The sequence below is a fragment of the Triturus cristatus genome, chromosome 3_1, assembly GCF_964204655.1.
Source record: "Triturus cristatus chromosome 3_1, aTriCri1.1, whole genome shotgun sequence".
NCBI lineage: Eukaryota > Metazoa > Chordata > Amphibia > Caudata > Salamandridae > Triturus > Triturus cristatus.
Window position 1 is genome coordinate 1,063,873,608 of NC_140583.1, and position 15,939 is coordinate 1,063,889,546.

Sequence of the window (15,939 nt, forward strand, 5' to 3'; positions counted from 1 at the left end):
AAGCGCCTGGCTAAGCTAACTGGCGTCTCCCTGGTGACTGGGCACCGTGGAAGCTTACGCGGAAGCGATGAGGTTTGGTCAGCATGTTCATTTGTTGGTTTACTGGCCTCCTTCGACCCCGTACTTGTGACCTTCACAAATGCTATTTTGTATGCTGCTTTTCGCAGTGGGACATCGGGACATTTTGGCATTTCCCCTGAAAACGTCGGAAGTTGTGAGTTGCCGTTTTTCCCGCTATGATTGCTTGCCAATTACCGGCATAAGGAATTCAATGAGACAATTATGTTTACTGAGGAAATGCGGTTTAGCATTCGGCTTCTACTGAGTTATTTCTATGATAAAATTGCCCTGTACATAAGGCTTATGCTAATTTGTAGTAGGTTATGCCTCATATTTGACTTTTTTTCAGGTCGAGACTTACATAACGTACATAACTTAACCTGGGGCATTATGGGACTAGTAGTCCCGGTCGTGTTATGAATGTTAACATGCAGGCCGACAATTTGGTCTGTAAGATTACACAAATTGTGTTTTTCAGCCTCTTGCACGTTGTTCATTAAGCTTAATATTAGACTGCCCCTACCTGTAGAGTGAGAATGTGTAGTATCTTGTAGCACGCTGTTTATTGGGTGCTTCATAATATCGCTCCCCTCTGCAATGCATAAGAAGGAATTCGAAGCAGCCGGGTCAAAGGAGACTGCACCAGTCAGTTACTAGCAATATGCAATATTGCCAACCTCAAACGATCTGCTGCTTGTAGATCGTAAATATATACTGGAAAATTGACTGGATGAGAGGCAATATGATAACACAAGTAATCAAAATAAACAATAGTGTTACGACATAAAACCTTTCACATATGAATGTTTTGTTTCTTCCGTCTTTATATTTTCTTTGTTGCACTTCATAAAAACAGCCAGCCAACGCGTTTCGCCCAAACACGGGCTTCTTCAGGGCAAGATAATGTAAATGTGAGGCGTGTCTTCTGGCAAGTGAGTCAACGAGCAACTGGACACGGATTCTAAAGTATGATGATATGGCTCACAGTAAAGCAAGAGTATTCGACCAATGTCTGTGGATAGAATTATTGAATGTCGGTATTTGCCGCATCCAAAAGACTGTCAGGAGCCGTCTCCGTCTTCAGTGTCCCGCAACCGGCACGATAAACAAGCGTTTATCTTGCCGGTTTGGCCAAAACGCGTTGGCTGGCTGTTTTTATGAAGTGCAACAAGGAAAATAAAAAGACGGAAAAAAACAAAACATTCATATGTGAACTGTTTTATGTCGTAACACTATTGTTTATTTTGATTACTTGTGTTATCATATTGCCTCTCATCCAGTCAATTTTCCCCTCTGCAATGCATTAATAAGAGAGTAAGCCTTATTGGTATGTCATTTTCAGATTTTATTCCAAATGAAATACTGTCTCCTTTTAATTGGTCTAATTATATATCAGCAGCATGTTTTTACTATATGTTTTAACACGTTTTTTTATTGAGGTTGCATTCACTGACGGGGTCAGCGCCATCTTATGAGTCCATTCATACACATTTTTGTGTTTTTAATAGTATATGCCCAACCCTTTGGCAGGGAATTTGGTCTTTCATGTGCTCTTTCATAGTCACTGGTAATGTGGACTGATTACGTCCCACGCAGTCAAATGCATTTTATAATTTTGCAGTTTGTTTAATTATGTTTTTGGCGATTTTTCATCTAAATAGCCACACTATTTGAGTGCCGAGTTGTGAATTATTCACTTTGTGTGTCTGATGCACTACGGAACGTCTCATTTCTGTTTACCATGCCTAACAGTGGGGGAAGGGCTATTTAAGCTCACATGTGTATGGCGCAGGCTAGATTGAGAGAGGCTGCAGTGGCAGCCTACACGTTTCTCTTCAGTTGTAGGGTCGAGGGAGACCCGAGAAAATAAAGAGTGCCACGTACCTTCAATCCTGGAGTGCGCGCCTTCTTCTGATGGGAGCAGGATGGATCGTGGATATACATATATATATTTATTAACATATCCTGTTTGGCTTTCATTTTGTGTAATGAGGTAACCTGTTTTGTTAGCATAAACACATTTCTCGTGTTTTAATATGCACTGCAACTTGCGTAGAAGTCATTATGTATAATTATGCCTTGCCCTTAGCCCCGCCCCTAGCCCCGCCCACCTGCCACACCTCTAGCTAATTTTAATGAGTACCTGCACTTATTTTTTCCCAGTTAAAGCACTGATCAGGGTTATTTATATTCCTTACCATTCTGAAATAACCACAGACTTGGGTGAAGTTTTAAATGTTTATCTAGTTAATTCATGTGAGCCAAACAAGAATACAGAACAAACTCCGTTTCTCCAGGGAAGAAAAGTAAATTCATTCTTTACTCTGTCACCTATATTAAATTGATATTTCACAATGACGGTACTTCAGAAAGGAGAGGATAGAGAGAGCAGCACAATGACATACTACACAGAATTATAGTTACCTAGGATGGTGTGGAAACCAACCCCTTGGCCAAGAAGCTGGGAGAGTCCCCTGGAAAAGATCAGGTGACAAAGACTTCAGTACAGGTTTACAGGACAGGATTCAGGGCAGGATAGATGACCTCTTCTAGATACGATGCCTGCGTCGCACCCCTCTCTGACACTATCTTCCTCCTCGATTCTTCCGCAATCTTCTTCTATTATGTGCTTCCTCGATTCTTCCGTGATCTTCTTCTAATTAATTGGCTCAAATTCTAAGTCTGGAAATCGATTCTTCTTCAGCATTTATTCAGCTCTTGGACAGCATCCCGGTCTCTCAGCATCTCGGCAACACGAGCTTAACTAACTAAACTACCTCTATTATATCTTTCTAATGGCATGTACCACCCCTTAATGTTTCAGTTTCATGGAAGCCCTAATTCTGATTGGACAGGCAAGCAGGAGATGATTATTACACCATGCTAAGTTTAATAATTTTCTTTAGTTCTTTGTTCAATGATCCCACCTCTTAAATCTTATTCCCAAGCTTTATTTCCCACCCGGATTCACATCTTTATTAACAAAAATGTATACATTTGATGTTCACTTTCATTCAGCTTTCAGGATGTCCATCAGGTTCCCAGGCCATGTATCAATGATGGCCTTGGACGAGTTTCAAGCACTTCATCACAGCTTCTCGGCTTGTTATTACTGCGCCTGCGTGAGGAGTCACGTGCTGTACAACAATTAGCATCGCTCGAAGGCCCAAATACGAACTAGTAGAGAGATCAAAAGAAAACATATTAAATTCAAAATAAAATGACTTCACTGTATTTCACCTATCTTTACTCTAACCCCATTTACTTTTAATAGCTCTCCCCGCATTAGCATTTAGTACATAGCATGTTTTAGTTTCAGCAAGGCAGATGCTTAGCATGTGAGCTTTCAAGCGACCATATTAGATGCTTATGTGCAGCTGCAGAAGATTCCCTCCAAGCGAAAGACCGTCATTACTGCGTAGATGCAGTTGACGCATGCGCAGTACAGTTTCCCACGTTAGCAGCCATTTTAAGTCTCACTCGGGTTACTTGTTAGTAAAACACATATGCAAGCTTCATCTTGCTAAAAATGTAATGAGGTGCATGTTAATTTACACAATACTTTATTAATACAGTGTTATGAGTTATATGAGAGGATTGCATCCGAGCAAGTCTCTTTTATACAAGCCCTGGCTCCATCAATGGCATGTTTTTTTTTGTGCAGATGTATATAGCACAAACTTGACCCGAAGGTATTGGAGCGCTTTACATGAGCACCAGTTACGTTGCACAAGGACTCATTATTTTTTCTTTGGTAGGCACGGGGAGATTAAGTGATTTGCCCAGAATCACAGGATGTGGACGTGACCCAGATGCTTGAACCTTGGTTTCCTAGCTCCAAAGTCGGTATTCCAGCCGTCAGACCACATCCTCTACCCTATGTACAAACATGTATGTGCAAACCCTAGATCACATCATATCTACTTCAAAACGGGCACAATAATACATAGTTCCTATATAGGCAACCCTCCCACCTTTGCAGAACCTAGCATGCAATTGGAATAAATAATCACGCAACACAATTTATAGTTGGGAAAAGTTTGCTGCAGGTTTACTCCATACAAAAGTATGCCAACGTGGTGGGTTAACTTACGGGTGATCCAAGGGCAGGCAGTGGTGACTGACCTAAGCTGCCCTGCCTGCCTGAAGAGCTTAAATTGCACTGTGGCCAACACAATCAATGCTACCAGTTATGAGGGGATTCCCCTCTTGAATACCGTGAACCACCGGTCCACCACTTTCCTCACGCCCTATTAAGGGCGGAGCGTTGCAAGGCCAGTCCCTGGTTGTTCAGGCTTACAACCGCCCGAAGGACTAGCAGGGTGCCAACGATTTACCTTCAGTCACCTGCCATAAAGACTCCTGGGTTTTGGCACAGGCACCCCTGTTGTGCTCCTGAAGAGGTACCCTTCTGTACTCTTACACCTCCAGATCGCCCTGTAACTCAGTCTGCAACACAAATAAAAACATTAAACAGTCCTACCTAACCGTGCTCACCACCCGACACGGCGGGTATGCGGTAGGGCGGGAGACTGTGTGTCTGAAGCCAAAGAGGGCGCCAGATGGGCAGGGGCAGGTATTAATACCTCACCCCAACCCTCTGCGCACCGGAAGTGATGGGGCCGGCGTGCTGGGCTGAGGGACTCCTCCCCGGGGTCCCCTCAACTAGAGGGGGTGGCGGTGTGCCTAATGTGGCACTAAGGTGGCCGCCTTTTATGTGGCCCACTGCGTGAGCCGCGGACAGCCTCCTAGTGCCTATATAGGCAACCCTCCCCACCTGGCAGAACCTAGCATGAAATTGGAATAAATAATCACGCAACACAATTTTTTGTTGGGAAAAGTTTGCTGCAGGTTTATTTCATACAAAAGTATGCCAACATGGTGGGTTAACTTACGGGCGATCCAAGAGCAGGCAGCGGTGACTGACCTACGCTGCCTGCCTGAATAGCCAAAATTGCACCGTGGCCAACCCAATCGGTGGTACCAGTTTTGAAGGGATTCCCCCCTTGAATACCGTAAACAACCGGTCCACCACTTTACTCACGCCCTTTGAAGGGTGGAGCGTTGCAAGGCCAGCCTCCGGTTGTTCAGGCTTACAACCTCCGAGTGACTAGCGGGGTGCTGAAGGTTTTCCTCCAGGGACCTGCCATAAAAACTCCAGGGGTTTGGTACAGGCACCCCTGTTGTGCTCCTGAAGAGGTACCCTTCTGTACCCTTCCACCTCCGGATCGCCCTGTAACTCCGCCAATGCCCAGGATGTGGCCAAAGTCATATCTGGGGCCCCCCACCATGGCATGCTCCTTAACCACCTGCAACCTGCCAGTAGCCCTTCTAGGTATACCATTTCCTTATCTACTTCTGACAGGTATACCCTGTCCCTATAATACCATGTGGTGTTCCATAAAGAGGCCATACCTAATTTAACGAGCCATTCTTAATTTAACTTGAATTTGATTTGTACCATGCCCTCCAGCTTGGCGGGCTGGTCCCTGGCTCTCTTTTCTTTTCCGTAGAATGTGATGGCCTCCCTGGAAGGGAGCTCTACACTTAACCACAACTTTATTACCTTACAAGCTAATGCAGACTCCAACTTCCTGCAACCTGTAGTTACCAACCCTTCTGGCTGGATCATCACCCTATCTACGTTTGATAGGTGTGCCCCGCCTTTATCTGGGTACCCAGTGGTGTTTGCACAGAAGAGGCCACGCCTCTTTACCAAGCCCTTCTAATTGGTTTTGCATTCATGTTGAACCAAGCCCTCTTGCTTGGTGGGCTTGTACTTGGCTTTATTTACCCTTCTCTACCAATCCCTATATCTACCCCCTGACCTCCAACAGTAAGGGAGCGCAGTGCCAACAGGAGCTAGGACCCCAAGAGCAATAAACTAAGCCCTTGTTTACCCCTCCTACTTGGCGGGTCCCCAAATTGAGGGTTCGAACTGAGATCCATGTGCTGCACCAGCACCTAGGCGTAGCCCTCTCATCCTTCGGAGTCGTGTGACATGTCTCACATTAAGCTGTCTCATGTCCTTACAAGGACGCCAGGTGACCTACTCACCTAAACCCAAGAAGGTAGATCTACCCACCGGAGATGAGGCCTGAGGTCCTTTAAGGTAGACCTAATATTCTGCTCCATTTCATGTCCTTAGTGCCTGCAAAACCCATACTTGGCTGTGATCATCAGATGCTGTGATACTATGCTGGTGTCCCCCACCCCAGCGTATGTAGCCCATATACAACTTATGCTAAAGGTATGCTAGGGTGCTAAAAAGGTTTCCAATGCTTTTGGCTTTAAGGACATGGAGTAAAACATATGAGCAATTTACTTACCCTTGTTAAAGTTGACTGAAAATTGTGTTCTGGTAATTGTCAGCATTTGTGCTCAAAATCCATTTTTCAACACTATTGGAGTAACAGCCCACTTTTCAGAATAACAAACTAACACAACCGACCTGGCTGCTTTAGCGTGGTAGTACCTACCCGACTTACTAAAGGTATACCAGTGTGCCGAACAGATGCAAAAGCCTTGGATACTGAGAACCTGGATTAAAACATATGACAAATTTGCCTGCACCTTCTTAAGTAAGACTGCAAATGTGTTCTTGTAATTGTCGGCATTAGTGCTCCAAACCCATATTTCGCTACACTGTTGAAGCTACAGCACACTTTTTGGATGGCAAACTAACCCACACTAATTTTCACAGTATTCAGCTTCTTATCATGTCTCACAGCTTTGAAAACCCTGCCCCTTTTACTGGGCAACCACTCCTACCCACCTGGCAGGCAGTCTCCAACTTTAATTGAAGCGTCCTGTTGTACCCTGGTTTTGCTGAGAGCACATTCCTGTCATCTGGCAAGTAGGTATGCACCCCACCCAAATTATTGATACCTCTATTGGAACCAATGTTATGTCATAATCCAGTATCAGTGGGTACTTGCCTTTTGTGCATCACCAAGTCAGTCCCTTCCTTAGTATAATCGTATTAAAACTTGCGGTATCTACACACTTCCTTTACCTTCTCTGACTGTACCATGAACGGAGTTAGCAGTCGTAGTCCCAATGTTAAAATTAGATGAGATTTTAATGCAGTGGTTATCTGGGCAAGTACTCCCCATTGACCTCTACAGCTTGGGTACCTGACTAGATCTGCTAGCTGGGGTACCTAAATTACTCTCCCGCAGTGGTAATTTGTGGTAAAAAACCCTGTGTTGTGAACGGCGAGGGCCGTGCTGCATGAAAAACCCATGTGCCCATAAACCCCTTTTGTAACACCTCTGCTAGCTGGGCTAACCCATCTGCTCCTCTCTGGTTGTAATATTGGTAATTCAAGGAGCTGACAACCGCAGGGGCCTATTGCAGAGCTGTGTATGTGTGGCCCTGGATGAACTTAAACAATCGGCTTAGTGCGGATGAGTTGTCAAAGTTGCCTGGCAGTGGGCAACACCTTTTGCCCAGCCACTCCTTACCAGATGTGCCAGTGCAGGTGGAAGTTAAAGTTACATCCAGCCCACCTTACATCCTCTCCACATGCTGTAAATTGCTGTACAGATATGCTACCACTCCCCAGGAGTGTAAATATTGACAATGTGAGTGGTCCAATGACATCAATGTCAGACTCTAAGATTTCCAGTTTATGTTCTAACGCAGCCCCCTTATTGGGGGTCTTGCAAGGACCCCTCTACCTTACTGAAAGTACCCGGATACTTCTCATTTAACACACTTGCATGTCACTCCAGAAAAATGCCTAGCAACAACTTGATGCACTGCAGCTAGGAGAGTGGAGGACTATCTGTAGCACACAACTCTTGACTATGCCCAGCGAAGTTCCTATTGAGGGGACAGAATTCGAGCAAAATGCCCCCCAGGCGTGCACATGTGGCCTGCTGGGAGTTTAGGGGCCATACATACCAATTCCCATGTGTTTGAATTATTACTCCACTGTTGTCCTTCTATCATCACAACCAGCAACCCAGGGGGTTCCTTGTGTTAACTGACTCGCACAGGAGGGTATCAAGGCTCCCATTGGTAAAAAATGTGCCAGGTTTGCATTCCACAAGGGGGGCAGAGAAAGCTCACTAATGATAGCCCCAAGACTGGCTGTCTGTGGTACCTGTGAGCTTCTGGCCTTTAGGGCTTTGTTTTGCTGACAGTGCTCTAATTTGTGAGCTTAACATGTTCTGTTACTTTTCCATTTTGACTTGCTTGATGCCGGGGGGAGGGGGTTTGCACGATTCCCATCAGCCTGCGACCTTTCGCCAACCATTTTCCAAACCGACTGCAATCTGTCATGAAACTTATAACTCCTTCTTTCTGCCCCCGCTCGACTGCCCCTTCGGGCACATTTCTTTGCTACCAAGTGTACAATCTGAATATACCTTGTGTGTGCCACATGTCTGGAGTAGAGCGGCACTGGCTCTCTCGCTCCACACAGGACACTCTTAATGCTGTTCTCCTTTACAATAACTGATGCCCGCAGCCGCTCCCTGCACATTGTCCCCCCCCACCATCCCCATCTCATTCGTCAGCTCCTCCGTGGACGCAGCAACCTCCAAGTGGGAAGAGTGCACAAGGGTGACCTTTCTGCAACTGCTGGGGCTCAAACCTCCCCCACCCCCGGCCCACGAGAGACTGGTGATCCCAATATGCTGGGCCCCCTTCAAACAGAGAAACAGACTCCAAATGGACCTTGATCCTCAATCGTACATTTGACTTAATATGTTGACACTCAACACCGCTCCCCCCAGTTGCGCCGTGTGGTTTGGGGGGAGGGGGGCCCTACGAAAACTGCAGTTTTCAGCACTAGAAAGGAAGCCGCACACGCGACAAATCTCTAACCCACTGCATGATCAAGCAGGCTCAGTGTATGTATTCAAGCACATTGCGCATCCACTCGTGCGGCGCACGCATCAATCAAAGGCCATCCACACTATGTAAGGCTGCCCGGGGGGGGGTTGCGCAGCGGCCCGCCCCTTGGAGGGCGGCCGCCTTAGTGCCACAGGAAGGCACAGGGGTGGGAGGTCGTGTCCCTGAGATAGACCAAGGGAGACCCCAGCAGTTAGCTGCTTCCGGTGGGGAGGAGCCAGGGGGTACATATTCTGTCTCCGCCCCCTCCTCGCCCTCTTGTCCGCTCGTTCGCCTTGCCCGCCATCCCCTTACCCGGCGTCCGGAGGGACAAAGGGGGGGCCAGGTTTTCTAACAATTTTCACTTTGTGTTGCAGGAGGAGTTACAGGGCGATCCAGGGTCTGCACATACCAAGGGGTATAGCATGCAGCAGCACCGCGTGGTGCTAAGCCAGGATACCCAGGGATGTTTAGCGTGTCCACTGGAAGACCGACGGCGCCCCGCTATCCGACAGGCGGTTGTGGGTCTGAGCAACCGGGGGCTGCCATGTATGCTCCGTCCACCCATCACGGGGGGGCGTGTGAAGCAAGTGGACTGGTGGTCCACGGATGGGAGGGGGGGACCCTCCCAACATTTGGTATACACCAATTGGCGTTGCCATGGTGACTCTAGGCTTATCAGACGGGCAGGCGGCATAGGGGCTGGCCTGCCCTGGGATCGCCCGTAAGATAATCCACCATGTTTGCATATTGCTTATGCTAATAAACCTGCAGCAATATTTCTCCACTTACATTCAGTGTCGTGTGTTTTATTTATGTACTTATGTGTTTTGTGATAACTGTTGCCGATATTGGCACTATGCCCTGTCACATATGGACCCTCCACCAGCGTGTCCACCCCAAGGCAGTGGAAACAATTGTATGGAAGGCCATACCAAACAAGTAGCCCGCGAAACAACAAAAGAACATACTGAACTGCTCAAGTCCCCTGCTGAGAGGGATAGGGCAATGCCCATCCGATTGAACCCATGACGCCATGGAATCCACCTGGTCGCATGCGCGCCTCTGCTCCCCGGCGCCATACTCTCATACACGGACGGGCTCAGATCTACGTTGGGTTTCGCACCCACACACCCCTGTCTCGCAATCACCCAGGCAACATGCACTAGCACACCTCTACTACTTAACAAGTGAGGATGAGGGACTGCAAGGGCCTCCAAGACCGACCTTTTTCCCTCGGGACAGACTTGGCCGAACAGCGGCACAGGGCGCAACTCCCGCGGGCAGAACTCAATGAAATCAAAGTGCCAAGGTGCAAGCCTGCCATCCAAAGCCACGCGATACAAAAAAACAAATCCCAAACCCCGCTCTGGATTCACAGCACTTGGGCCGTACCGCTTATGCTGTTCCTCCCTCAACTCCAGACTAGGCCTCCCCCGAAACGTCCTGAGCATGACCGGCAAGCCCAAATAGTGCTGTCCGTTCACCACAAGCAAATGCTCGCAGTGCAAATTAACGAGCCATTCCGAGTGAGCCCCTCTCAAAGCCCTTTACAGTGCCACTGAGGAAGTGTTTCAGGCTATACAGCTCCATACAAGAATTCTCAAAGCTTGCCTTGTAGCTGCCCGGGGCAGGACCAATTGGCACAAATGGTGCCGCCCCTAAATACAGGGGCTCAAAGCTTCCACCTCGCAGTGCACCACCAATGCTCTTGGTATAAACCCCATGAGCCACCAAAGGCATGCCCTAGTGGACCAGGTCTCACACGAGAAATCACCGACACTGCTCCCTGGCAAACAGCCTGATACAGCACAGCGAAGGTGGCACCCATGGACACCGATGGCACGTCCAGAGCCAAAGAGCTTTTGCAAGCCCCCCCAGGCTTGACAAAATGTTCCACCGGCGGGAACCAATCTCCCGCCCAAGCAACCACCAAATAACGGGACGCAACGTACCACACCGTGAGCACCGAATTAGAACGCCTGTGGGGCAGGGGCATCTATCCCCAAAAGTTCATCTAAGGAGGCAAGAGGAACTGCCCCAAAGAGCCCAGACTCACCGCAAAACCCCGACCAGAGAACACGACACGACGCAGAACCAGGAGCCGACCTGCAGACGGCATGTCCGGAGCCAAAGAGGGCATCACATGGGCAGGGGCAGGTATTAATCCCTCACCCCAACCCTCTGCGCACCAGAAGTGATGCGGATGGCGCACCGGGCTAGGGGAGTCCTTCCCGGGGTCCCGTCAACTAGAGGGGGTGGCGGTGTGCCTAATTTGGCACTAAGGTGGCCGCCGTTTTAGATGGCCCACTGCATGAGCCGCGGGCAGCCTCAAACGACAGATTCTGTGTATACAGAGCATGGGTAGGGTAGTGGTAAATTGAACCTAGGTTAATTTTAGGGTTTAGGGATGGGTAATGGTAAAAGGATGTAAGGGTAGGTTGCACGAAATTTTTTTTGAACAAATCAAGGATGAAACTTCCAATGCTATTCCTTTGCATGGGTTTGATTCTTTTGCCAAAACTGTCATTTCTTCTGAAGAAAGTGGCAAGGGGTTGGATGTTGTCGCAAATTGAGGAAATATTCTGTTATTTAGAGGGTAGCATGTGTGGGAGAAATTGATAAATATAGTCAATATGTTTGAGGGATGCTATTTTTTGATTTGCACTGATCACAAACTGTTCACGAAAAGTCTAACTACAACTGCAGTGGAGAAAGCATCCCCTTGTCTTGCTAGGATATCTATTAAATTGTTAGACTACAATTACAAAGTGCAATATTTACCAGGGAAAAAGAACAAGTTTGCAAATTATTTAAGCATGGCACCCTTGCAAGAGGTATGTGAGAAGAACAATGAGTGGAATGATATGTGTCTTGCAGTTATGGATGATGTACGTATAAAGGTCATCACAGAAGAACAATGGATGGATGGTTATGAGTGATATTAAATTGGGTGAAGTCAAGGGGGAAACAACGTATACTACGCAACTTTTACAATGCGGGACTTTACAACGTGGTCGTTACAACAACTGCGTTGTTACCATGCGTGTCATTTCAACGCAAGTCGTTTCAACGACTTGCTGTAGGGAGCGTGCAACACCAGGGAGTGTGTTAGATTTTGATTCCAACACCTTCCCTGCTGTTGCGCAAACTGGAGTAGGAATAGTAATTAATACTATTCCTAAGTCCAGCACGCCCCCTAGAGCAAGGCGTTGTAATGACACGTGTGGTAACAACACGCTGTAACGACCGCGTTGTAAAGTACTGCATTGTAAAAGCACGTGTTGTAACATGCTATATTCAAATCAAGGAGTACATGGAAAAGGAATGGCCATATAAAAGGATGACTGTATCTGAGAGACCATATTGGGAGACCAAAATTGAGTTGTGATGGGTGTTGATGGGTTCCTGTTGAGGGGAATTAGAGTAAGTACACCTTCGATGCTCAGGTACAAGATTCTAGAGGTATTGCCATGAAGGGTAGATGAGAATCATCAAGTGTAAGAAAAGAGTTAAAATGCATTGCTGGTGGCCAGGTAATTGATATTGAGATGCAGAGGTTTGTGCATGAATGTGTGGAATGCTTGAATGTGGATGAGAGTTTAGTTACTTATAGGCCACCATTGTCTCCTTTAGCTTGTCCAGATGGACCACTGCAAATGTTAACTGTTGAAAAAAGGGATGGCCAGATAAGAAGATCAGTGTAGTTGTGAGCCCATTTTTGGAAATCAAATTTGAGTTGTCATGGGGTAATGATGGGTTCCTGTTCACGGGAATTAGAGTAAGTTCACCTTCGACACTCAGGTACAAGATTCTAGAGTTATGGTCATAAAGGACATATGGGAATCATCAAGTATAGGAAAAGAGTGTAATTGCATTTTTGGTGGTCTGGAATTGATATTGAGATGAAGAGATTTGCGCGTGAATGTGTGGAATTCTTGAATGCAGATAAGAGTTTGGTTACTTTTAGGCCACCATTGTTTCCTTTATCTTGTCCGGATGCGCTGTGGGAAATGATAGCTGTTGACATTCTTGGACATATACAAGAACAACAGAGTGTTGATCAAAATATTATTGTATTTTATAACTTGTTTCCTAAATGTCCAGAGGTGAGTGTGATGGAGGAAGTACATTTTGTTGCAATTACAAGATTCATGGGTGAGGAGTTTCAGCAGGAAGGTATTCCCAAGTCCCTACTCAATGCCCTCAGTTTGTGTCAAGTGTGTTCCAGGATTACGTATTGAGAAACAGCATTTCATGGAAGAAAATCTCAGTTTATCATCCTGTAGGCAATGATGCAGTGGATTGCTTTAAAAGAAGGTGAATGGGCCATATTCAAATAGTGATTATGGGTTCTAAAAGTTTGAAATAGGAGATTTAAAAAACTGGTTTGGGCCTATCGCACAATTCCTACGGTAACAGGATACTCACCCTTTAAAGTTTTGATAGGAAGAGATTTGTTTACCAAAGAGAGTCAAATATGGCTGAAGCAAGAGAGGCAGTATACGGTCTCGATAGATGCTGTTGAAAAGAACATGAACAAATCTAGGTCAAACTATAAAAAGTATTATGATCAAAAACATGGGAGGAGGTGATGTTGCAGGTTGGTGATTACTTTAAAATAATGGATCCAAAGAAAAAGGTTAACCCCTCCAGTGCCCATGACGAGCTGGACTCGTCATGGAGCACAGTCGCGCTGTGCCCATGACGAGTCCAGCTCGTCATGAGGCATTCCCTGGGGAATCCCTCTAATTAAAAATAGCCTCGGGAGCTGGGGAAGAGCTTCCCCAGCTCCAGAGGCCCCCCCCCCCTTTCACTGTAAGGACAATCGGCGCGCACGTCGCGCCAACGTCATTACAGTGAAAGTGAAACTGAAATGAGCCAAGAGGCTCATTTCAGTTTCACTTTCTACGTGCTCAGGGGGCTATCTCAGCCCCCTGAGCACGTAGAAAGATGGGAGAGGTATCGTTGGAAAGGGGAGAATCTCCCCTTTCCAAAGGTACCCCTCGCCAGTGGATCCCTGCTTGGGGATCGCCACAGGAGGTCGATCCCCAAGCAGGGATCCACCCATTAGACACCAGGGAGGGGGGAGCGGCCCCTTGGGCAAGGGCCTTTGCTCCCCCCTGGTTATTTTGGCGCAATTTAGTCTTTTTGTCCCCCCCTGGGGGGCAGATGGGGGCATTAGCCCCCAATCTGGCCCCCGGGGGGGGGCAAAGAGCCCACTAGACACCAGGAATTTTTTTAAAAAAAAAATAGGGGTGGGGGCTGCCCAAAACGGGCAGGCCCATGCTCCCACCCCCAATTACTACAGTCTTTATGCCCCCCCCCCCCCCGGGGGGCAGATGGGGCATTGGCCCCTAATCTGCCCCTTTGGGGGGCAGAAAGCCCACTAAATACCGGGGATTAGTTTTTAGTTTTCTTTTAGGGTGGGGGCTGCGCGCTACAGGCACGCCAATGCCCCCACCCACCCACCACCATTACAGCCTTTCTGCCCCCCATGGGGGCAGATGGGGCATCAGCCCCCAATCTGCCCCCCCCGGGGGGGGGCAAAAAGCCCACTAGACACCAGGGAATAAAAAAAAAATAGAGGTGGGGGCTGCCCAAAACGGGCAGGCCCATGCCCCCACCCCACCCCCTAATTACTACAGTCTTTCTTCCCCCCCGTGGGGCAGATGGGGCATTGGCCCCTAATCTGCCCCTTCGGTGGGCAGAAAGGCCACTAAACACCAGGGATTGATTTTTAGATTTTTTTTAGGGTGGGGGTTGCCCGAAACGGGCACGCCAATGCCCCCACCCACCCGCCACCATTACAGCCTTTGGGGCAGAAAGCCCACTATCCACCAGGGATTTTTTTGCGCAATTGTTTTTAGGGTGTGGGCTGCCCGAAACGGGCACGCCAATGCCCCCACCCTCCCCCCCACAAATAAGACAGTCTTTCTGCCCCCCAGGAGGCAGATGGGAGCTGTAGCCCCCAATCAGGCCCCCCCTGGGGGCCGCAGAAAGACCACTAGAAAGCATGGATTTTTTTGTTTTATTAGTGTAGGGGTAGGGGCTCCCCAAAATGGGCATGACAATAGCCCCACCCCATCCCCAGAGAAACTCCAGTCTTTCCGCCCGCCTGGGAGGGTAGTTGGCGGCAGCAGCCCCTGATCTGCCCCCTGGGGGGGCAGAAAGCCCACTAGGCGCCAGCGAGTACGCAGGCTTTTTTTATGCGTGGGGGTGGGGGCTGCCGAAAATGGTCATACCAATGCCCCCACCCCCACAAAAAATATCCAGTCTTTCTGCCCCTTTAGGGGCATATCGGGATGAAACCCCCTTCCCCGATCCCCCATCCCCCCAGGGCGGCAGAAAGCCCACTGGGCTCCGGCTTTTTTTTAGCAATGTGCATACTTGTGGATTTTGGGCCCTAGCGCAGTTGGCACGTAGGCAAACCTAGCAAACCTGTACATTTTTTAAACCTAGACACCGAGGGGATTCCAGGATGGGGTGACTTGACTGGCTCTCACCAGGTTCTGTTACCCAGAATCCATTGCAAACCTACAAATTTGTCCAAAAGAACACATTTTCCTCACATTTCTGTGGTGGAAAGTTCTGGAATCTGCGTGGGTCCACAAAATTCCACCCACCCCGCGTTCCCCAAAGTCTTCCGAGAAAAATGGTACCTCACTTGCGTGGGTAGGCCCAGTGACCGCGTCAGGCAAGGGCCCAAAACCAATTGAGGAGACATCAAAATTACCTATCACAAAACAACCTGGTTTTGCAAAGGACGACCCATGAGTTTTTGGCCCCGGGCTTGGCGGCTATCTAGGGAAACCTACCAAACCTACACATTTCTGAAAACTAGACACCCGGGGGATTCCAGGGAGGTATGGCTTGCGTGGATCCCCCAACGTTTCCTTACCCAGAATGCCCTACAAACCTCAAATTTAGCTGAAAAAATCACCTTTTTCACAAATGTTTGTGTGGGAAAGTTGTGGCATCACCGGGCTGACACAAATTTCCTACCACCCAGTGTTCCCCCGGGTCTCCCGATAAAAA